This window comes from Nycticebus coucang, chromosome 11 (assembly GCF_027406575.1).
Source record: "Nycticebus coucang isolate mNycCou1 chromosome 11, mNycCou1.pri, whole genome shotgun sequence".
NCBI lineage: Eukaryota > Metazoa > Chordata > Mammalia > Primates > Lorisidae > Nycticebus > Nycticebus coucang.
In genome coordinates this window covers 89,121,064-89,145,710 of record NC_069790.1, presented here as the reverse complement: position 1 = coordinate 89,145,710, position 24,647 = coordinate 89,121,064, and the positions used below count along the sequence as shown (strand labels likewise).

Below are 24,647 nucleotides of genomic sequence, written 5' to 3'. Positions count from 1 at the left end.
GACTTCCTTCCAAAAAGGTTGTATTAGTTTGCAATCCCACCAGCAGTGTAAAAGTGTTCCTTTCTCTCCACATCCACGCCAGCACCTTCAGTTTTGAGATTTCGTAATGTGGGCCATTCTCGCTGGGGTTAGATGATATCTTAGGGTGGTTTTGATTTGCATTTCTCTAACAATTAAGGATGATAAGCATTTTTTCATATGTTTGTTAGCCATTCGTCTGTTTCCTTTAGAGAAGGTTCTGTTAATCTCTCTTGCTCATTAATACATGAGATTGTCAGCTTTTTTTCATGTGGATTAATTTGAGTTCTCTATAAATCCTAGCTATCAAGCTTTGGTCTGATTCAAAATATATAAATATCAAAAAAAAAAAACCAACAAAATATGTAAATATCCTTTCCCACTGTGTAGATTGTCTATTTGCTTTAGTTGTTGTCTCCTTAGCTGTACAAAAGCTTTTCAGTTTCATTAAGTCCCATTTATTGATTTTTGTTGTTGCAATTGCCATGGAAGTCTTCTTTATAAAGTCTTTCCCCAGGCCCATATCATCAAGAGTTTTTACTATGCTTTCTTTGAGGATTTTTATCATTTCATGCCTTAAATTTAGGTCTTTTATCCATCTTGAATCCATTTTTGTAAGTGGACAAAGGGGCAGGTCCAGTTTCAGTCTTTTATGTGTAGATACCCAGTTCTCCTAGCACCATTTATTGAATAGGGAGTCTTTGCCCCATTGTATGTTCTTGTTTGGTTTATTGAAGATTAGGTGGCTGTAAGATGTTAGTTCCATTTCCTGGTTTTCTATTTTATTCCAAATGTCTGTGTCTCTATTTTTGTGCCAGTACCATGCTGTTTTGACCACTATGGCCTTGTAGTACAGCCTGAAGTCTGGTAGGCTGATGCAACGGGCTTTGTTTTTATTACTAAGAACTGCCTTCGTTATACAGGGTTTTTTCCTGGTTCCATACAAAATGAAGAATGAGTTTTTCCAAGTCTTGAAATAATAGACATGGCATTGAATCAGTAGATTGCTTTGGGAAGTATAGACATTTTAACAATGTTGATTCTTTCAAGCCATAAGCATGGTATGTTCTTCCATTTGTTAATATTCTCTGCTACTTTTTTCTTTGTGTCTCATAATTTTCTTTATAGAGGTCCTTCACCTCTTTTGTTAGGTATATTCCTAGGTGTTTAATTTTCTTTGAAGCTATGGTGAAGGGAGTTGTGTCCTTAATTAGCCTCTCAGACTGGCTGTTATTGGCATATACAAAGGCTATTGACTTGTGGACATTGATATTATATCCTGAGGCATTAATATATTTTTTGATGACTTCCAAGAGTCTTGTGGTTGAGTCTTTGGGGTTCTCTAAGTATAAGATCATATCATCAGCAAAGAAGGAGAGTTTGACCTCCTCTGCTCCCATTTGGATGCCCTTTATTTTCTTGTCTTGTCTAATTATATTTGCTAGAACTTCCAGCACTATGTTGAATAGTAGTGGCAATAGAGCACAACCTTGTCTGGTTCTAGTTCTAAGTGGGAAAGCTTTCAGTTTTACTCCATTCAGTAAAATATTAGCTGTGGGTTTGTCATAGATGGCTTCCATCAGTTTTAGAAATGTGCCACCTATGCCTATACTCTTCAGTGTTCTAATTAGAAAAGGATGCTGGATTTTATCTAATGCTTTTTCTGCATCTATTGAGAGGATCATATGGTCTTTATTTTTGCTTCTGTTAATATGGTGGAAAATGTTTATGGACTTGTGTATGTTAAAGTAGCCTTGCATCCCTGGGCTGAAACCTACTTGATCATAATGTATGACTTTTTTGATGATAAGCTATAATCTATTGACTAGGATTTGGTTGAGAATTTTTGCACCCATATTCTTTAGTGAAATTGGACTGAAGTTCTCCTTTTTAGTTGGGTCTTTTCCTGGTTTTGGTATCAGGGTGATGTTTGCTTTATAGAATGTGTTGGGGAAGACTCCTTCCTCCTCAATTTTTTGGAATAATTTCTGAAGTGTGGGAATAAGCTCTTCTTTGAAGGTTTGATAGAATTCTGGTGTGAAGCCATCTGGACCAGGGCATTTTTTTGGTGAGAGATTTTTTTGTTGTTGTTGCTTTGATCTCAGTGCTTGAAATTGGTCTGTACAGGAGCTCTGTTTCTTCCTGGCTAAGTCTGGGGAGAGGGCGTGATTCCAAATATTGATCCTTTTCCTTCACATTGTCAAATTTCTGGGCATAGAGTTTCTTGTAATATTCAGAGATAATCTCTTATAATCTCTATGTCATCTGTTGTTATTTCCACTTTATCATTTCTGATTGAGGTTACTAAAGATTTTACTTTTCTATTTCTAGTTAGTCTGGCCAAAGGTTTATTTATTTTATTTATTTTTTCAAAAAACCAACTTCTTATTTCATTAATTTTCTGAATGATTGTTTTGCTTTCAATTTCATTAATCTCTGGTTTAATTTTAGATATTTCTTTTCTTCTGCTGGATTTAGGTTTAGCATGTTCTTCTTTTTCCAATTCCATAAGAGGGCTTGTGAGTTTGTTGATATACTCTCTTTCTGTTTTTTGGATGTAGGCATCTACAGCAATAAATTTTCCTTTCAGGACAGCATTTGCTGTATTCCACAAGTTTTGGTGGCTTGTGTCTTCATTGTTGTTATGCTCAAGGAAGTTAACGATTTCCTCTTTTATTTCTTCCTGCATCCAACTGTCATTCAGCATAAGGTTGTTTAATTTCCACATGCCTTTGTGTGGAGTTGAACGTTTTTGTTGGAGTTGAGTTCCACCTTTAGTGCCTTGTGGTCTGAAAAGATACAGGTAAAATTTCAATTTTTTTGATTCTGTTGAGGTTCATTTTGTGTCCTAGGATATGATCAATTTTGGAGAATGTTCTATGGGGCCATAAGAATAATGTATATTCCTTATCTTTGGCAAGGAGTGCTCTATATACGTCTATTAAGCACAGTTGTTCTAGGGTCTCATTTAAGTCCCTTATATCTTTGTTCAATTTCTGTTTAGAGCAGTGGTTCTGTTTAGAGCAGTGGTTCTTAACCTTCTGAATGCTGTACCCTTTTAATACAGTTCCTGTGGGTTGAGAACCTCTGGTTTGGAGCATCTGTCCAGATCTATAAGAGGACTGTTAAAGTCCCCTGTTATTATGGTGTTATAAGATATCATATTGCTCAGACTATTTAAGGTCTGTTTCTAGAATCTGGGAGCATTTAAGTTGGGTGCATAAATATTTAGAATTGAAATGTCTTCTTGTTGTATTTTTCCCTTGACCAATATGAAATGTCCATCTTTGTCTTTTTTGACTTTAGTTGCTTTAAATCCACTTGTATCTGAAAATAAGACTACAACCACTCTTTTCTTCTGAATTTCGTTTGCCTGAAAAATTGGCTTCCAACTCTTAACTCAGAGTTTTAATTTGTCTTTTGGGGCTAGATGTGATTCCTGCAAACAGCAAATGGATGGCTTGTGTTTTTTAATCCAATCAGCCAATCTGTGACTCTTTAGTGGGGAATTCAAGCCGTTAACATTTATTGAGATAATTGATAAGTGTGGTAGTGTTCTATTCATTTTCTTTTGTGAAAGTCCATTGCTTAGTTTTATCTTTTGTATCAAGTTGCCTCATAGTTTTGGGTGTGAGATGGTAACATGGTAACTTTGTGTCATGTAATTCAACTGGAATCTGTTTCTCTGGATAAACTCTTTTCTTTAAAAACCTTCTAGTTTTTGAGAAGGCAGAATAATGTACTGGCTGATAAGTTTGAAAAAGCACAAGATAATAGACTTGTATATATACTCAACTAAAATAAATAGAAAATTTACAACATGGTTGAAGACAAAGCAATCTGTACTTAATCAATAGATATGAGAAATAACCTGAGAAACAACTATTTATCTGCTTTTCTTCAATTTTCTTTTTATTGATTTAATTTATTTGAATTTGTCTTGTACATGTAGTTACTATTTGATCAACTGCCTTTTTTTAATGTTGAAAGAATAGTGCTTTATAGGCCAAAAATTTTATAAGAATAACATTAGTGAATATGGGGGATAACATGCTATCAATGTAAAAGAAAAAAAAACATCTGGACACAAAAAGAGTGCAAGAGATTCAAGAGGAATTTTATAGGTAACTCATTTGCAGTGACAAAAATTGAAACCTGTTAAAAGATTTGGAGTTTAAATTTTTTGTAAAAAAAAAAGTTTAAAAAGTACCAAAAGATACTAGAGATGCATCAGGGAACCACTATTTAGATGTTAAGGAGAAAAAAAATAGTAGATTTTCAAGTTGTTGACATAGCCTCTTATGTTGAGCAGTGCTTTTGCTGAGAAAAATAATCTCTTAAGCAAAAGAGCACAGGGGAAGAATCATCCATAAAATTTATAAATGGCTAGATTTTGTGGAAGCCAGATAATTACCTACTTGCTAGTTGCAAAGGATGGAAACTGGCCTCTATTTTTTTTTCTTTTCTTTTCCTTTTCCTTCCTCCCTTCCCTTCCCTTCCCTTCTCCCTTCCCACTTCACTTTCCACTTTCCTTCCCTCTTCCCTTTCTTCTTCCCTTCCCTTTTCTTTTCTTTTTCCTTTTTGCTAAAATAAGATTAGTTGTCTTGTCTCATGAAGTGAAAGTAATAGCAAACTTCTAAACCAAACTGAAGAAATCTCAGTTTCCATATGTAAAGTAGCATAGAAGCTCTTCTTCATTCTATGGAAAAAGCTCAAAAGATAGGGTCTTAATTTGGAGATAAAACTGGAAAAAAGAAAAGGATAGATTTTACTTGTGTTAGAAGCAGGAAGATAATTCTAGGGGTTTATAGATCTTAAATGAAAGTGAGTCTCTGGAGTCAAATCACTTCATTCTGTTTGCCCCAAAAGTGGTTGGATAGAAGAATAAAAATAAAAATAAATCTCATGAATTCCCTATACTTAATTCGAAATTTTGCTAAATGATACTGAAGGAATTCTGTAATATATAAGCATTTTTAAATTGTGTGTCATTTACATACAGTGAAATACTCAGATTTTCAGTGTGCAGTTGGATTAGTTTTGATAAATGCATATAAAACATACAAAGTATACATATTTTAAGAAAGAAAAAACTGTATTTGAATTATAATGCTTAATATATACCAATAATGTCTGTTAATCTTACATCTCTTGTAATTGTGGAAATCAAAAGTAATTTTGAGTTAACTTCAGGGAACACTGACTATCCACTCCTTTATTTTACTTGCTGAGTTGCTCATTGGGACATCATGTTTGGCGTTTGTTGTGGTTGTCATTTGTTTTGCTTCCGCAAGCCATTTGCATGCTTATGCTAAACATTAATATCACTAAGGACTCTTAATTTTTTTTTTTACTTTTTCTTTTATAGTCCCCCCTTATTCAAAGGGGATATGTTCCAAGACCCCCATTGGATGGCCTGAAAGCTCAGATAGTACTGAATGCTATTTATACTGTTTTTTCCCGTACAGACATACAATAAAGTTAGTTTATAAATTAATGTTATATATTAATGTTATATATGACATTTATACATTAGGCACAGTAAGAGATTCACAGTAACAAACCATAAAATAGAATAATTATAACTGTACTGTAATAAAAGTTATGTGAATGTGGTCTTTTCTCTCAAAATATCTTATATCTTACTGTACTGTACTCACCCTGTGATATGTTATTCTGATAACTGAGATGGCTGCTAAGTGACTAATGGGTGGGTAACGTATACAGCATGGATATAATGGACAAAGGACGATTCGTCTCAAGTGGGACAGTGAAAAATTTCATCTCACTAATCAGAAGAGCATACAGGTCAAAACTTAGGAATTGTTTATTTCTGGAATTTCTGTTTAATATTTTCAGACTGCAGATAACCTAAACTGCGGTAACTGAAACTGCAGAAAGTAAAGCCTCAGATAAAGAGAGATTACTGTACTTCACCAGCCATTCTAATTTTTCACTGTATATTCTTTTTTTTCTGGCTGGTTTTATGTATTTATTTTTTGGCTGCTTAGACGCCGTACATGGATTGTTACTTCCTTTATTAGTTCATGTAGTTTAGATCTTGTTGTTGTTATGTAAGTGGTGGAAATTTTTTAGGTGGTTAGAATTAAGGTGTTCTTTTATTATTCTTTGTAAGTCTTTCTGCTTTCCAATTTCTTTGTATTCTTCTAGCCACCAAGGAAAGGCAGGAAAATCAACCCATCCATTTAGCAAATTGTTAGCATCAGAGTACCTATTATAGAATATTCCCATTGGAGTTCCCATTATTTTACAGATCTATAAATTGAATTCTAACTTTTCCTGGTCCACTCCTTTGTTTCTTTCTTCCTTTCTTTCTTTTTTTACCCTGAGAATGTTCTTCGGTCACCTGTTCAGTCCATGGAAAAGAAAGCTCTTCATCAGTTCCCCCTCAGAAAAGCCTAAGAAAAGCCTAGGGAATTAGTCGTCTTTTATTTTATTTATTTATTTATTTATTTTTATTAAATCGTAACTGTATACATTGATATGATCATGGGGCATCATACAGTCGCTTCATAGACCATTTGACACATTTTCATCACAATGGTTAACATAGCCTTCCTGGCATTATCTCAGTTACTGTGCCAAAATATTTACATTCTACATTTACCAAGTTTCGCAAATACCCCTGTAAGATGCACCACAGGTGTGATCCCACCAATCCTCCTCCCTCTACCCACCACCCCCCTCCCTCCCCTCCCTTTCCCACTTCCCCCTGTTGTTAGGTTGTAACTGGGTTATAGCTTTCATGTGAGAGCCCAAAATTAGTTTCATAGTAGGGCTGAGTACATTGGGTACTTTTTCTTCCATTCTTGAGATACTTTACTAAGAAGAATATGTTCCAGCTCCATCCATGTAAACATGAAAGAGGTAAAGTCTCCATCTTTTAGTCTGCTTTTAAAAAGTTTTTTAAATAAGTGAAATTTTTATTTTACGATGGTGAAATTTTAATATTAAAATTTATTAGATAAATACTCAGCTTTACTATGAAATCAATTTACAGCTTTCTTATGAAAGCTATAACCCAATTATAGCCCAAGAAGAAAGGGAAAGGGGCGAGGGAGGGGAGGGGAGGAGAAAGATGGGTGGAGGGGGAGTAATTGGTGGGACCACACCTACAGTGCATCTTACAAGGGTACATGTGAAATTTACTAGGGGTAGAATATAAATGTCTTAACACAATAACTAAGAAAATGCAGTGAAAGCTATGTTAACCAGTTTGATGAAACTATTTCAAATTGTATTTAAAACCAGCACATTGTACCCCATGATTGCATTTATGTACACAGCTATGATTTAATAAAAAAAAAATGCTGAGCAAGTTGAATCTTGCACGGGTGAATCAGAAAAAAAAAAAAAAGAAAGAGAGAAATTCTATTCTCCTCTGTTAGAAGTGTATGTGTATGCTTCTTCTCCCAAATTTTGTACCTAAATAAACATTCAGATCTGCTGATACTAATTGGATTCTTGGATATTAATGTTTTTATATAAATAACTTAGCTTTTTCCAACTTTTTTTTGTTTCATCTTAAAAATGGCTAATTAAAAATCAGTTTAATGCAGTGTCTTTAAGGTATCTCCATCTGCCATCATGACGTCATAATAAGCATCTTCTAAATTTTGGATTTGTGCCTCAGTTCTGAAAAACTTTATCTGTTGTCTCTTCAGATATTACCTATGCCCTATTCTTCACTCTCCTTTCAGCCTCTGGTTGTGATCTTCTCAGTGTATGCCCAGTATCTCACTTTCCCTCATGTTGGGTCTCATTGTGTCACTTTCTGGATAAATCTCACTTTACTTTCTAATCTGTTGTTAAACTCACCAATTGAGTTTACAATTTCAGCTACTTTTTTTTATTATGTCCATTTGAATTTTATTTTTATTGCAGTGATACTTTTTATTCCCTGATGTAACCAAGTCCAAGCTTGTAACACTTTCAATACAACAGTCATTACATTGAGACAAGGTATTGGGGCAAAATAGTGACTTTTATTCAAAAAGCCAACAAACTGAGAAGATGGCAGACTAATGTGTTGTAGAACCATCTTAAGTTAGCATGAACTTTAGGCTCCTTTTCCTATTAAGGGAAGAGAGAGAGAGGAAGGGGTTTATAAGAGGTAACAGAGGACTACAGACATCTGGGCATCATCAAGGGTCTATGAATGTTCTTGGTCATTTAACTTTGGAGAACATAGGTGAGATCATGGTGTTCTTATAAATCTTTAACATAGTATTGTTACTTGTGTACATGATTTCCTTATCTCCCTGGAAGTTAGTTTTGGGAAAGTAACAGTTATCTTTCTTCTAGAATTGAACTACAAACTAAGTTCTTCCTATAATTAGCTGGCCTGTGTGCAGAGCTAAGCAGAAGCTTTTAACCTAAAGGATGTTACCATGGGCGGTTACAGGGTAAACGGAGCTTATCATGTTGAGCCTCCCTTCCACTGTTATACTGAAAATATTTTCAAACTCTCAAACAGGTGTGTCCAACTTGTGATCCTGGGCCACATGCTGATTTTATGACCACTTTTTTGTTTGTTTATCTGTGGTGTTGAATGTCATGAAAAGTATGCACAAACCCATTTTTTTGCTAATTAGCTTTCATTAGTGTTTGTGTATTTAAGGTGTGGCCCAAGACAGCACTTATTTTCCTAAGGCTGGCAGAGAGAAAAAGGTTGGACACCCCTTCTCTAAAGCATCTATAATATGGTAAATATCACTTCAAACAGTTCCAATATCTTAAATATTTGTGGATTTGTTTCTGTTAGCAGTATTTCTCCTGCTTCTCATTCATGACTAGGTACTAATTATTAGATTTAAAATCTTGTAGGAATAACATGAGAGCTAGGATGATTCATCAGAGAGGATTTTTTATATATTTCTAAAAGGTACTTGGGACACTGTCAGTCCAGGACTCATGTAATCTTAAATTCACGGATTGTGGTTCCCTGGACCATTTGGAGGTATAAACATGAAGAGCTCGTTTATTTCTTGTTAATCCTTAAGCTAAGGATGCAGCCCTTTGAATCCCAGCTTAAAGTGTCTCAGGTGTGGTTTATCAAACTCTACTATGTGTAAGCTCAGGGCTTTGAATTCTGTTCCTCTTGATGTTGAAGGCCACCAATGTCATAGGCAAATGCCCTGAGGGCAAAAGGAACTATGAATGCTAAGTTTACCTCTGGCATTTGGCCATCTATATTTTGTTTTAGTAGTTTCTTGGTATCTTAGATCTTCAGTTTTTTTTAAAAAAAAAAAAAAAGAAATTAAAAAGTTTTTCCATCTAGTTGTTTTAGGTGACTTCAAAATTTTGGCCCAAATTATCTAAATGCCATTACTAGAAATAGATCTTATCAATCTTTTGTTTGATTATTTTTAATTATTTTTGTTGTCAGCTTTGTCATTTTTTGTTTTTTATACAGACTGTTTTGTAAAAGTGGCTTTGGAAATAGCATGGACTTAATATTTTATGGACAGCTTTCCATGTTAGTATATATACGTCCACCTTATTCTTTTTTTGTTTTTTCATTTTCCTTTCCCTCTTCTGAGACTAGTTTAAGAACTTATGACTTAAAAACTGTTTTTAACTCTCTAGGACATACACCTTTGTTTCTCTTGAATCTTGCTACTGACAATACTTAACACAGTGTAATGTGTCTACCGAATATAGAAATTTAATACTGGTGTATTTATTTTGGCTTTAGTGTTTGTTTTGAGGGCTAGGTTTTTTACTTTGTTTTTAAATGAAACATTTATAGAATATTTGCTGTGTACCAGGCAATGTGTTAATTGCTTTTAAATATGTTGTATAAATCCTTAAAACTCAGTGGTAGATGACATGTTTTTACAGAACAGAAAATTGGCACTCAAGTATTTAAGTGCCTTTGAATGTAGCTGAGGTTTGATTAAGGTTATTTATGATAGTTTAATCTGAACAGGATCCACCAGGAGACTGTATTTATATTTCCTATCTTCTATGTTTCTATTTAGGATTTTTCAACATAGACCAGTTTAGTAAGACTTTTCTAATTGTCGGAAAACTGTTTATGTTAAACCTCCTGTGTCTTTGGATTTTTTGTTTTTTTCCTGTCCCTTTCCCTAAATATAGTATTATTTATAAGAATAATGCTTTACATAGTATTTACATAAACACTAGAAATAATAGTATTCAAATAATGCCATAAATGGTATTCATATGAAAATATGAAGATTTTTACTTCAAAAAATCTGCAAACTGCAAAAGGAAGTATGTAAACAGAAAAATTTTATCATACTTTAACTTAATACTTTTAGGCCTGAAAACAAGGTGGCCTTTAATTAAATTAATTGGAACTTCGCATAGCAGAGGCTTATGATTCCTTATTTTCTTTTTATATTAATGATGCAATAAAATGATATGTTAGCATAAAAGATCTATATTATATTATTTGGAGTTGACATTTTATTGTTGGAGTAATAACAAGCCTTTTAAAAGTATGTGCAATTAGCATTTTTGTTTTTAGAAATTGTGGGGATTTTTCCCCCCAATTTGCTAAATCCTTATATTTTTCTGGCAAAGGAATGTGTTGTATTCAAACTGTTCAGTCATAGATGAGGGTTTTTATAAGTGACATGGCATTTTAATTTTAGTAGATGTTTTATTAGTATTGATAAAACAGCACCACATTAACTAATATCCAAGGTTTTGACATAATCCATGATTGAATGTTATTGCATGTTTTAATAAACAGAAGATCACTTGGGAAAAATGTTGCTTTCTTCCTCACAATATAAATTTGGTTGTAAATGTCACGGTAGCAGTTTGATAGATTGAGGTTTAATTTTGGCTTACCTTATCATTTTCTGGTTGTAAGTAAATAAGTGATATATCATTGTTACTCCCAAAACAGACTGAAGTCACAGAAAGTATTCTTTCAGAAAGAATTTTTTAAATAGTTTATTTAGAAAACATTACTAGAAACTATCATTTATAATTTTTCTTCCTAGTCCTTTTAAACCTATAAATTAGGAATGAATACATTTTTCTCATAAGATATTAAAATAACATGGAGGACTATGTAATAAATCATGAGTCTTTCAGATTCTCTGCCCCAGATAGTTTGATGAATGTCCCCAATCCTTTTGATTCAACACATTTATATACACACGTGCACTTCTTCCTGGTATCTCATTGTGGTTTTAATTTGGATTTCTCTGATGATTAGTGATAGCATTTTTTCATGTTTCTTGGCCATTTATGTCTACTTTTGAAAAATATCTGCTCATGTCACTTGCCCAGTTTTTAATGGATTGTTTTTTTTTTCTTGTTATCTATATAAGTTCCTTATACAGATATTTGTCTTTTTGTCAGATACATAGTTTACAAATATTTTCTCCCCTTTTGGGTTATCTATTTACTCTGCTGGTTATTTCTTTTGCTGTACAGAAACCTTTAGTTAAATTAAGTCCTATTTGTTTATTTTTAGTTTTGTTGCATTTGCTTTTGGGGTGATAGTCATAAATTCTTTGACTAAATCAATGTCCAGAAGAGTTTGTCTTAAGTTTTCTTCTTCTAGAATTTTCATAGTTTCATGTCTTACATTTAATTCTTGAATCTATCTTGAGTTAATTTTTGTATATGGAGAGAAATAATTTTCCCAGCATAATTCATTGAATATGGTGTCCTTTCTCCAGTGTATGTTTTTGCCTGCTTTGTTGAAGCACTTCCTCTGAGAACTAGAATAAGACAAGGATGCCCACTTTCAACCAGTTCTGTTCAATATAGGACTGGAAGTCCTAACCAAGGTATTTGGGCAAGAGAACAAAATAAAGGGCATCCAAATTGGAAAAGAAGAAGTCAAATTATCTCTTATTTAGTAATGATCTAGATCCTATGCCTAGCAAACCCTAAGGACTCTTCTGGAAGACCTTCAGATTTGGCTGTATGCAGATTATGCTGTAATCCTAGTCCTCTGGGAGGTTGAGGCAGGATTTCGAGACCACCCAGAGCAAGAGCAAGATTGCAGTCTCTACTAAAAATAGAAAAATTAGTCAGGCATTGTGGTGAGTGCCTGTAGTCCCAGCTACTTCGGAGGTTGAGACAGGAGGATTGTTTGAACCCAGGAGTTTGAGATTGCTGTGAGCTAGGCTGACATCACAGCACTCTACCTGAATAGAGTGAGACTCTGTTTCAAAAAAAAAAAAAGACTCCAAGATTTGTTAAATGAATTCAGTTTCAGATTATAAAAGCAGCAACTGGAATCACTAACATTTCTTTTTTTAATTAAAAAATTTTATACCAATGCCTCTGGTGGAAAAAAAAAAAATCAGTAACATTTCTATACACCAGTAATAGCCAAGCTGAATACCAAGTTAATACTTCAATCTCATTTACAATAGCTGTAAAAAATTAAAATATCTCGGAACATAATTAACCAAAAAGGTGAACAATCTCTCGTGAAATCTATGACACTGATTAAGCAAATTGTAGATGACACAAATAAATTGAAAAACATCCCATATTCCATAGCATAGAGAAATCAATATTGTTAGAATGACCATGCTGCCTAAAGCAATCTACATATTCAGTGCAATGCCTATCAAAATAGCAATGTCATTTTTTTACAGAATTAGAAAAACAAGCCTAAAAATTCATATGGAACTGAAAAAGAGCCCATGTAACCAAAAAAATTGGAGGCATCACATTACCTGGCTTCAAATGGTACTACAAAGCAATAACCTAATAAACAACATGGTGATGGTATAAAAATAGACACTTAGATCAATGGAACAGAATAGAGAACCCAGAATTGAAGCCACATCCCTACAACCAACTAACCTTAGACAAAGCAGGTTTGCACATTCAAAATCTTGCAAGGTACATCCAAACTATCTTCCAAAGTTTTTTCAAGTTTGCATATATAAACCCCACATGAAAGAGCATCCTTGCGAAATATTATTAGGCTTTATGGCTATCTAACAATGTGGTGGATAAAAAAATGAGCATATTACAGTTTTAATTATTTTTCTGATGTTCAACTAGTTTGTACGTTGTTCCTTATGTTTTTAGCCTTTTACATATTTTTTATAAATTGTCTCTTCATATAGTATGCTCATTTTTTTATTTAACTCCATCTCTCTCTCTCTTTTTAATGGAGACAGGGTCTTTCTGTGTTGCCTGGTACAGAGTGCATGATGTCTTTGTAGCTCACTGCAAACTCAAACTCCTGAGCTCAAAGGATCCTCCTGCCTCAGCCTCCTGAGTAACTGGGAATGGTGCACACCACTGTACCCAGCTAATTTTTCTATTTTTGGTAGAGATAGGGGTCTCACTTTTCTTTTTCCAATCTGCACATAGAAGCTAGTCTTATCTTTGTTAGCAGTTTTACATATGTGCAAACAGTGATAAATAGCATTACTTTTCATATTTAAGGTATGCATTAACATTGCTATTCAGATACCTGGAAATCTGCTTGATCCTTTTGAAAGCACAAAATAGGATAGAGGTGAGACAAGGTAGTTAACTGATCTTTCAAAACCCATGCACAGAAACCGAGACCAAAAATGAGAAAATAAGATAAAATAAATCTTCCAAATTCTGACTTGACTTTTTGTCTTAGTAGTGTTTGGTACGTGGAGGGAAATCACTATTTTTAAATTGAACTCAGTTCTTCAAGTACATTGCCTTTTTGTAAATCTCATTGATTATAATACACTAATTAGGTTAACATTATACTACCACCTCATTATAAAATTAGTTCATTCAAGAATTTGATTTTTTGGGTTTTGTCACATTTTAAAATCAGAATTCAAAATAACAACTCTTTTGCTTTTATTTAAAAAATGCATTTTTTTCTGTTACATTTTTCTTTTTTTATTATTAAATCATAGCTGTGTACATTAATGCGATCATGGGGCACCATACACTGGTTTTATAGACCGTTTGACACATTTTCATCACAATGGTTAACATAGCCTTCCTGGTGTTTTCTTAGTTATTGTGTTAAGACATTTACATTCTATATTTACCAAGTTTCACATGTACCCTTGTAAGATGCACCGCAGGTATGATCCCATCCCACCAATCACTCTCCTTCCGCCTGTCCTCCTCCCTCCGTCCCCTCCCTCTCCCCCTTCCCCCTATTCTTAGGTTATAACTGGGTTATAGCTTTCAAGTGAAAGCCATAAATTAGTTTCATAGTAGGGCTGAGTACATTGGATACTTTTTCTTCCATTCCTGAGATACTTTACTAAGAAGAATATGTTCCAGCTCCCATCCATGTAAGCATGAAAGAGGTAAAGTCTCCATCTTTCTTTAAGGCTGCATAGTATTCCATGGTGTGCATACACCACAATTTATTAATCCATTCGTGGATCAATGGGCACTTGGGCTTTTTCCATGAGAAAACTTCCCATACCCTGTGTAATGATTAAAGTCCATTGCAGATTACGGAAAGAACTGCTTTCAAGAGATAGGAATTTTTCTATTCAAGTAAGATTAATTACCTGAAGTACCAACAGCTAATGGCAGGGAACTGGTGTATGAGTTTATAATTTATTGCTTTTGAATTATCTAACTTTAGTGCATGGTTCTCAACAATATAATAATAACCAGAAGTTCTCAATGAGAATTGCAGGGATGTGGGAGATCTCTTGATACTTAAGTGAAGGTATTTTTCCTTTCTTTGTAGTGTTTTTACATTGTTTTACCTGTGTTGTATTATATTGGTGAAAGAATGATAATTTTCACTGTTAAAGTTAAACAAAAATGTATTTTGAGTTATCCTATTAAGAAAAAATTAAAAATTATTTATTTTGAAGTATCTTGGAATCAGAAGTCCACGTCCCAGGTCCTATTATTTATTAGTTTCATGATCTCAGCAAACTTATGAAATGCTGAACTTTTATATCTCATCTATGGAATAAAACTAATAAAATAAAAATAACTAATAAAATTTCCTTATAATAAGGAAATTTGTTTTGCTTAGTTTTCTGGGTTCTTGTGACAATCAACTGTAATGTCATATAAAAGTGTTTTGTAAATAGTGTTGTGTGTAAAATAAGTTTCTTTAAATGCTAATATCATTAGAGAATTCTAATTTAAATTTTAATTATGATTGTACTACTAAGCAAATAGGAATACCTATTAATAATTAGTGATAGTGAGTTTTCAAGGAAATAGTAGAAATAAATCATTTACTTGTAAAACCTATGCATAAGGTATATGTCACACAAAATGATAGAAGGCAGTGTTTATAATATGTGTAATTCCAAAAGAATAAATGAAAATTTTACATATTCCTATAGCAGGCAGCAAGATGGTTATCAAGCAAAGTTGGAAATAAGCTACTTATTTTAAGCAGATTAAAAAAGTAGATGATGCTGAAATGTACATAAAAATATGACATGAAGACAAATCAACCATTTTACTCTTCTTAGTACGGAGAAGTGGTAAATACATCATTGTGAAGGGATTTTTTTTTTTATTAAATCATAGCTGTGTACATTAATGCGATCATGGGGCACCATACACTGGTTTTATAGACCATTTGACATATTTTCATCACACTGGTTAAGATAGCCTTCCTGGCATTTTCTTAGTTATTGTGTTAAGACATTTATATTTTACATTTACTAAGTTTTACATATACCCTTAAAAATTTGGAGATTTTTTTTTCTGTTAAATTGAGAGTTTTTGTTTCTGCTTTTATTTGTATGCCCTCTAGTGGAGATTTTATTGAAATGAAATAACCTGAAAGTGAGATGAATAAAAGGCCGTGTATCATCCAGAAAAAAAAATTTAATTATGATTATATAATGTACATAAACTTTATTCTTTTAAACCAACTCTTGACTGTTAAAACTTTTGAGGAAGTCTGGTAGATAAAGTAAGAAAAAAACAGTTGTCATTGGCTTTTAAACTTTTAAAAAAACACTTAATATATGCCGAGTACTAGGCAATAGAAGATGAAAAACCAAGTTGTTGCCTCAAGAATTTGACAATTGCATGGAAGAGTTTACAAGACTATAGGCATTTGCAACATTGTAAAATTACAAGTAGCAGAGGGAATCTCCAAGAATAGAAAGTGGGAAAACTTAACTGAGGTGCAGGTAATATGAAACTTTCTCAGAAGTCTATCTCTCAAACTTAGTTTTGAATAATGAATTGGGAATTAGTCACTATTGCATTTAGAGGGAGGCCCGTTTATAGGCAGAAAAAGGAGAGGAAGCATGTTTCCTTCAGGTACTTTGTAGATATTTTAACCAGATCATGAGATGCTATAGTAGAAAGTGGCTCAGAATTCAACAGTGACTGTGTAATAACCTATGTATCCATACTAAAAAAAACAAATTTCAACCTGAAAGCTATTGAATAATTTAAGAAGAATAAACATATTAATATTTCATAAGTTAATCCGATAGCAGGGTCAGGATGAATTAAAGCCCTGAGGTCCAGCTAATGCTATTTTGCTCTTGTCAAAGCCATGGGCTATGTATTCCAAATTGAAAATAGCAAGTAGATTTGCTTGATTTAAAGAACGTTGGTTCTGTTGTATGTCAAGGTAGAATTTTCACATATCATTTTTATTTAAAATTCTGATTATAAAATGTTTCTATTAAAATTTTGAAAAAGTATGTAACTTAGAAAACAAAAAGTCTTTCATTTCCCTAGTCGGTAGCACATTGTTATATATTCTTACAGAATTTCTTCCATGTGTTGGGGATTTTCTTTTGTTTTCATTTGTTGTTGTTTTTTAAGGTTTTTTTTTATTTTTTCAAATTAATATGAGGATAGAAGTTTTAGGTTACACTATTCTCATTTCCAGGGTAAAGTTCCATTTGTAGAAAAGCCCTTCATCCAGGGAGGCGTGTTATACACCCTCACAATGTGCACATTAGGTGAGATCTCACCCCATGCCCTCCCTCCTCCTATCAATCATCCTCCCTCCTCCCCCCGCCCTGCTTTCCTCTACCCCTGAACTGGTAAAATGAATAAAAATATTAATGTTTTGTTGTTCTTTTGAGCATATAATTGTTGATATATTGATTTCATATTAATATGGAGTACATTGGATATTCATTTTTCCATTCTTGCAATACTTTACTAAGAAGAATATATTTCAGCTCCATCCAGGTAAATGCAAAAGATGTAAAGTCTCCATCTTTTTTAATGGCTGAATAATATTCCATAGTATACATATACCACAGTTTGTTGATCCATTCGTGGGTTGGTAGGTGCTTAGGTTGTTTCCACAACTTGGCTATTATGAATTGAGCCACAATAAACATTCTAGTGCAAATGTCTTTGTGGTAAAATGATTTTTGTTCTTCCAGGTAGATAATCTAGTAATAGATTGCAGGATCAAATGGAAAGTCTACTTTTAGATCTTTGAGGATTCTCCATACTTCTCTGCAAAAAGGTTGTATTAGTTTGCAATCCCACCAGCAGTGTCTTAAGTAGTCCCTCTCTCCACATGCATGCTAGCATCTGGTGTTTTGGGACTTTGTGATGTGGGCTAATCTTGCTGGGGTTAGGTGATATCTTAAGAGTGGTTTTGATTGGCATTTCTCTGTTTTTCTTTGTTTTTACATGGGATTATACTCTGCACTTGCTCTTAGCCAAAAGGCTGAGAAGCAATTAAACAAGGTTATACTCTGTATTTTCTACTACAAGTGACTATTTTTAAAACTGAATTGTGTTTCATTGACACTGTACCAGAGGCTGTACCAGCCTCTCTTTATAATGGCTATACAATATTCTACTGTATGGATGTGATATTGTTACTTAACCCAATTATTTTATTGAAGAACATTTGAATTATTTCCAGATTTTTACTTTTACAAAACATCCCATAATGAACCTCTTTTGACAACTTGGATAGATTTTCTGTAGAACACATTTCTAAAATAGAGTCACCAAGACAAAGGTCTGTGAGGTCAGACAATTAAGTTTGTGCAAACTCATCCTAGAAAAAGTACTACATACCTCACTGCTGAATATTACTATGATCATCTTTGAAGTACTCCCCTTGGGAAGCTATACACCAATCCTAGCACCTTGTTTACATTTTAAAGTACTTTTTCTGGGGTGAGTTTGCTTACATCATTGTCAGACCTCTTACCACGACAGCTCTAATGGCCATTCCAGAAAAAAGTTCCAAAATTGTTTTGATGGTAGACTAAACACTGGTGTTGGTGCATAGCTTTCCAAGGGGAGTACTTCGAACGTGACTATAGTGATATTCAGCAATGATGTACGTAGCACTTTTTTTTTGTTTCAGTTTTTGGCCAGGGCTGGGTTTGAACCTACCACCTGCGGCATATGCCAGGTCCCCCACTCCTTGAGCTACTACAGGCATCGCCCTGTATGTAGCACTTTTTTCTAGGAGGAGTTCAAAAACTTAATTGTTCAACCTCCCGTATGTGTATTGTGATAAGTGATACTCAATTGTCTTCTGAAAGGTTGAGTAAATCTGCATTACTGTGTAGATTATTGTGATAAGTGATACCCAATTGTCTTCTGAAAGGTTGAGTAAATCTGCATTACTGTGTAGATTATTGTGATAAGTGATACCCAATTGTCTTCTGAAAGGTTGAGTAAATCTGCATTACTGTGTAGATTATTGTGATAAGTGATACCCAATTATCTTCTGAAAGGTTGAGTAAATCTGCTTTACTTCCAGCAGTAGTGGAGAGGACATACATAGGGACAGCACTAGATATTTTTTATGTTCTCAGTTTTCCAATCTGACTTACAAATGATGCCTCATTTTACTTTACATGCTTTTCAATAATACTTATTTGATTAATCTCCCACATTTTTGTTAGTCTTCTTTATTTCTGTGTATACTAACTGCCTGTGTCCTTTGCAGTTTTTCTGTTTGGTGGTTCATGTTTCTTATTGACTTATATAACCTTTTCGTATATTGTATCTTTTAATTTTTGTAATCGCTATATATGGTGAAGATGCTGTTTCTTTTCTTTTTTTCTTTTTTGGTGGTGGTGGGGGTCTCATTATGTTCCTCCAACCTGGTCTTGGATTCCTGGCCTCAAGCAGCCCTCTTTACCTCCCAAAGTTTTGGGATTACAGGCATGAGCCACACTGAGCCTGGCTGCAGATGCTATTTCTAGTTTGTTTTTTGGTTTGTTTTTTAAATGTTTTTTGTTCTTTTTTTGAAATGTTTCTCTTTCTCTCTTTTTTTTTTTTGGCAGTTTTTTGGCCGGGGCCGGGCTTGAACCCGCCACTCTGGGTATATGGTGCCGGCGCCCTACTCCTTGAGCCACAGGCGCTGCCCCTTAAATGTATTTTTTATGTTATGACGTTAGTGTGTCTTTTGAGAAAAATTATCAGAAAGCTGACTTCTAAAAAAAAGTGTTGGGTTCAGAGTTTAACAGATTACTTATTTTATACTTCCAAGGAATAGATTATACTAATACCATCTAAACACACAAAAAAGATTATTTTCAAGTCTTTTTTTATCAAGGATATATAACTAATTCAATCCAATTAAAAATAATCTACTCAAAATAGCTTTATAAATCAATCTTGGCTATGAACATATATATAAAAATTCTAAATTCTTAATGAAGTATGAGCAAATTTAATAATATCAAGAAATTCAATTTAATAATTTTCAAGAAATTCGATGAATAATATGCTGTGATAAGATGGGATTCATATCAGCTATGGAAAAATGGTTGAATATTAGAGAAACGATTTCATAAATAGGTCACAGAATTTTTTTAAAAGGTAGTTATCATTGGGCCGCGCCTGTGGCTCAGTTGGTAGGGCGCCGGCCTCATATACCGAGGGTGATGGGTTCAAACCCGGCCCCAGCCAAGCTGCAACCAAAAAATAGCCGGGCGTTGTGGCGGGCGCCTGTAGTCCCAGCTACTTGGAAGGCTGAGGCAAGAGAATCGCTGAAGCCCAGGAGTTGGAGGTTGCTGTGAGCTGTGTAAGGCCACGGCACTCTACCGAGGGCCATAAAGTGAGACTCTGTCTCTACAAAAAAAAAAAAAAAAAAGGTACTTATCATTATAATGATAATGCCAGATGCCAAGACATATTTTACAAAAGTTAAGGTCTGTTTCTGATGATATAACCTTAGTAGACTTCGATTAGATGAGTAGCTCCTTAATTTCATGAACATTTATGTGAACCCCAAACAAATCATATGGTTTAATGGAGAAACATCACTAATAATGACAGAGTATTTACTTTCTGCCTGATATTCTTGTTGCTGAACATTTTTATATTATTGCAGATTATGATAATATCACAAATAGGTTCCACAAACGTAGGAACCATTTTAATGTCCATATAAAGTTGTAGAAACCGAGGCAGTTGAGAGTTTAAGAAACTTGCCTAATGGGCAGCGCCTGTGGCTCAGTGAGTAGGGCGCTGGCCCCATATGCCAAGGGTGGCGGGTTCAAACGCAGCCCTGGCCAAACTGCAACAGAAAAATAGCTGGGCATTGTGGCGGGCGCCTGTAGTCCCAGCTGCTCGGGAGGCTGAGGCAAGAGAATCGCGTAAGCCCAAGAGTTAGAGGTTGCTGTGAGCCGTGTGACGCCACGGCACTCTACCCGAGGGCGGTACAGTGAGACTCTGTCTCCACAAAAAAAAAAAAAAAAAAGAAAAAAAGAAACTTGCCTAAGTTTTCACAGCCAGTAAATGTTAAAGGCTAGATGTGAATCTAGGCAGACTGACTCCATTCAAATCAAGAGGTTGGCAGACCTCTAAAGTTTCATTAGAATATGCAGTGCTCATTTCTTTGTGTATCACCTATGACTATTTTCATGCTACCACAGCAGACTTGAAATGGTTGTGACAAATCTCTGTGTATGCTACAAAATCTAACATATTTACCCTCTTGCCCTTTACCGAAAAAATTTTCTGATCCCAATTTAAATTTGATTTAAACCATTGAACTATGTTGCCTCTAATTAAACTATTAGGTCTTTTTTTATTAGAAAAAGGGAAAAATTTAGACTTTTTTACATTGTGAATATATGCTAGTTAAACCCGAGGTAATCAACTCAGAACCTGTTAGAAATAATAATCAGTAAGTGAGATAGCTTTTTGAATACTCATATGCAAACTTCAGTTGGTTTCCAACGTACAAATAATGACCAGCTTAAAAATACAATTAAATTATAAATTCCATTTTCAAGAGGAAAAAACCGATGTCTAGAAGTAAGTGTACAAGAAATTTGAAAGACCTAACTTTGGAAAAATTTTAAATTACCCTCAGTGAAATAGATATATCGTGTTGGCTAGGATGATTCAGTATTAAAAACAACTTCTTCAAAAATCTGAATTGATTTATGAAATCAGAAATCGTATTCCGAGTGCCAGTGAAATTGTTTTAACTTGATGAAATGATGCTAAAAATTCTGAAAGAAAAACATAGCTACCCAAAACCAGGAATTTTAATAACGTTCTGTTTGACACAAAAGAAGGAATTATCTCTGGAATGGAAAAGGAGTAATTCACCAAAGAAATAAACAAGGAACCCTGGCAATACCTAAATATTACATTACTGATAGTCCAGGTCAGGGCTGCTGACTTGAGTCTTCTGTGCTTGGGGGCCTTTACAATAGGCCAGAAGTTGGATGCATAACCATAAATGACCAAAATTTGGAGAATGTAAGCATCATGAAACAGGTACAAAAAAAATCAACAGAAGAGTGACATAGGATAAAGGTTAAAATGACCATGAGATCTACAGAGGAGGAAAAAGGAGAAGACTTTATTTTCAGAGAAGCAATGTGTAGGGGGAACAGAGCCTCCAGGAGAACCATAAGCAGATTGCAGCACTGGGTTTGTTTTACTTGCATATTCATCAGGTTTGGGGTGTACCTATGAATATTTATAGGAAAGCCTAGTACATGCACAGCGAGTTAACATACATAATCACAAGTTTGGGATGGGATGTTAACATTTAAGCAAGATAGGGTTTAGCTTTTTATGTCAAAAAGTGAATTTTTTAAAATTTAGAATATTATGGGGGTACAAATATTTTTGTTACATGAATTGCTTTTATACAGTTTTTGAGTCAGGGTTGTACATGTGACCCTCACCCAGACTATATACATTATACCCGTTTGGTGTGAAAGATATTTTGTGCCCGGTCTCTGTAGGCCAGCTTAGGCTTGCTTAGGGTTTATAACTTCGTATAAGAAATAATATTTGTAAGGCCATCTCCTATACAATTAGTGTTGCTGGAAGGATCCTCAAGACTGGAGTATCCCAGTCTACTGCTTCAAGCAATACACTTAGTTGGGCAGTGCTCTAGAAAACTTTCTAGAGCAAGTTTCTGCCTAATTGCAGGAAGAAAACTTTATGGCACTTAACAAGCCTTATGGTAGTTACAATGTAGCAACTGACCAAGCCCTTTGCCCTGGGATGGCTGCTTAAATGGGAGATAGACTGTATTTGAAGCAATAGTAACCCAGAATGATCCCAAAATGAACACAGAGTTCTTTAAGATTGGAAGATTCATTGGATACATAGTAAGATTTACACACAAATAAATAAAGATACATAATATATATATATTTTAAATTAAAATGCATAGACACATCACAATGAACTTTACAGTATCAAGAATAAAGACAAAAATCCTAAAATTTACATAAGATACAATTTATTTACGAAGAAATGACTATATGGTATTCTGTCTAACAAGATAACTACATATGGAAAAAGACAAATGGTTTGAACTGGTAATTTTACATTTAGCTATTCTGTCACTCAAGAATCAGGGCAAAATAGAGGCATTTTCAGATAGATGGTAACTTAAAATTATATTCAGCAGGATCATAACTGGCATTTTGAGTGAAGTTGTCCTGTGTATTGCAGAAATTAGCACCAAAGTTTATTGCAGCTCAATTCTTAATTCCCAAGTTGATGAAAAGGAAAGAAGGAAGCATCATAGAATAATGGTGAATAGAAAGCACAAAATACAATGCCACAAAGATGTCCAGCTATATTAATAAAGAAAAGTAATATAATTGGTGAGGTTTACTTAAGGATAACAACCCTGATATTGGCTAAGACCCAGTCCAGTGAAACTACACCTAAATAAAGCAATACATAAGGGTCAAAAGTAAATAAATGGGGTGGTGCCTGTACCTCAAAGGAGTAGAGCACAGGCCCCATATGCTGGAGGTGGTGGGTTCAAATGCAGCCCGGGCCAAAAACTGCAAAAAAAGAAAAAGAAATGGACCCCTAAAATATCATTTTAACATATATACCTAGTAGGTACCTCTAGGGTAGTAAATAAAATTTAAGGTAAAATTATTCAAGGCAGCCCAGAGGAAGTGCTATTGATAGGGGCAACAGTTAACAGGATAGTTTGAATATATTTGGTTTTAAAATACATGAAAAACTGGTAGAACTATAAAAAAGTAATAGAAAATCCATAATCATATTTGAAGACTCTATTATAAGTCCAAGAGTTCAAGACTAGCCTGAGCAAAATAGTGAGATCGTGTCTCTTTAAAAAATAGAAAAATTACGGGTGGCGCCTGTGGCTCAAAGGGGTAGGGCACCAGCCCCATATGCCAGAGGTGGCGGGTTCAAACCCAGCCCCGGCCAGAAACTGCAAAAAAAGAAAAATTAGCCAGGTATGGTGACCCACATCTGTAGTTCTAGGTATTTGAGAAGTAGAGGCAAGAAAGATTACTTGATTCCAGGAGTTCGAAGATGCAGTGAACTGTGATCATGCCACTGCATTCCAGCCTGTGTGACAGACAAGATCCTGTCTAAAAAAATAATAAAGAAATAGATGTTGGATTTTATAAAATATTTGTTTTGCATTTATTAAGATAATTATATTTATTCTTTTGTAGTTTAATATGATGTGTTATGTTGATTGAGTTTTCACATATCAAACTGGCCTTGCATTTTAGGATAGCTGCACTTGGTCTATACTTGGTCATATCTTAACCTCTTTATGTGATTAGATTCTATTTGCCAAAATTTGTTCATAATCTTTGCATTTAATGGATTTTATTGGTCTATAGGTTTCTTTCCTTGTAAGGTATCTCTGATTTTACTAAAAGAGTAATTTTTGTTTCACAAAATGAATTCTTTTTTTTTTTTTTCTTTTGGTTGCAGCTGTCGTCGTTTGGCGGGCCTGGGCTGGATTCAAACCCGGTCAGCTTAGGTATATGTGACTGACACCTTAGCCACTTGAGCCACAGGCTCCGAGCTCACAAAATGAATTGAGAGGCATTCACTTCTTTTCAATTTACTGGGAAGATTTTGTGTAGAATTGGTATTGATATAGAAAAAAATTAATTTTTTTTTCTATAGACCTATAGAAAAAATAGACCCAGGACTGTTCAGGTTATTTCTTTCTTCTTGAGTGAACCTTGGTAGTTTGTGTCTTTTGAAAAATTTGTCCATTTCATCTAAATTATCTAATTTATTAGCATAAATTTGTTCATAATATTTCCTTATACTTTAAAAATCTAGAAATTCTGTATTGATTTTACCTGTCTTGTTCCCAACCCTGGCGATTTCTATTTCCTCTCTTTTTTTCCTGATCAGTCTGGCTAGAAGTTTGTCAGTTTTAGTGACTTTCTTTTAGTAAGGATCTGAACAACATGAGGGAGTTAGCAATATGAAAG

The 24,647-nt window shown here is 34.2% G+C and overlaps 1 protein-coding gene across 3 annotated transcripts in view; it reads left to right on the top strand.

The window, feature by feature from the left end:
- Positions 1-24,647, top strand: part of ASZ1 (ankyrin repeat, SAM and basic leucine zipper domain containing 1) — a 59,015-nt gene that overhangs the window by 8,123 nt on the left and 26,245 nt on the right. Inside the window, exon 1 of one of the 3 annotated variants that reach the window (XM_053609431.1) lies at positions 8,682-8,744. The exons of 1 other annotated variant lie outside the window; for it this stretch is intronic. The gene's annotated coding sequence lies outside the window, so the exon portion shown is untranslated. Of the gene's footprint in view, positions 1-8,681; positions 8,745-14,621; positions 14,681-24,647 lie in introns of those variants that run through there. One more of the 3 variants, XM_053609430.1, reaches the window with a different exon arrangement.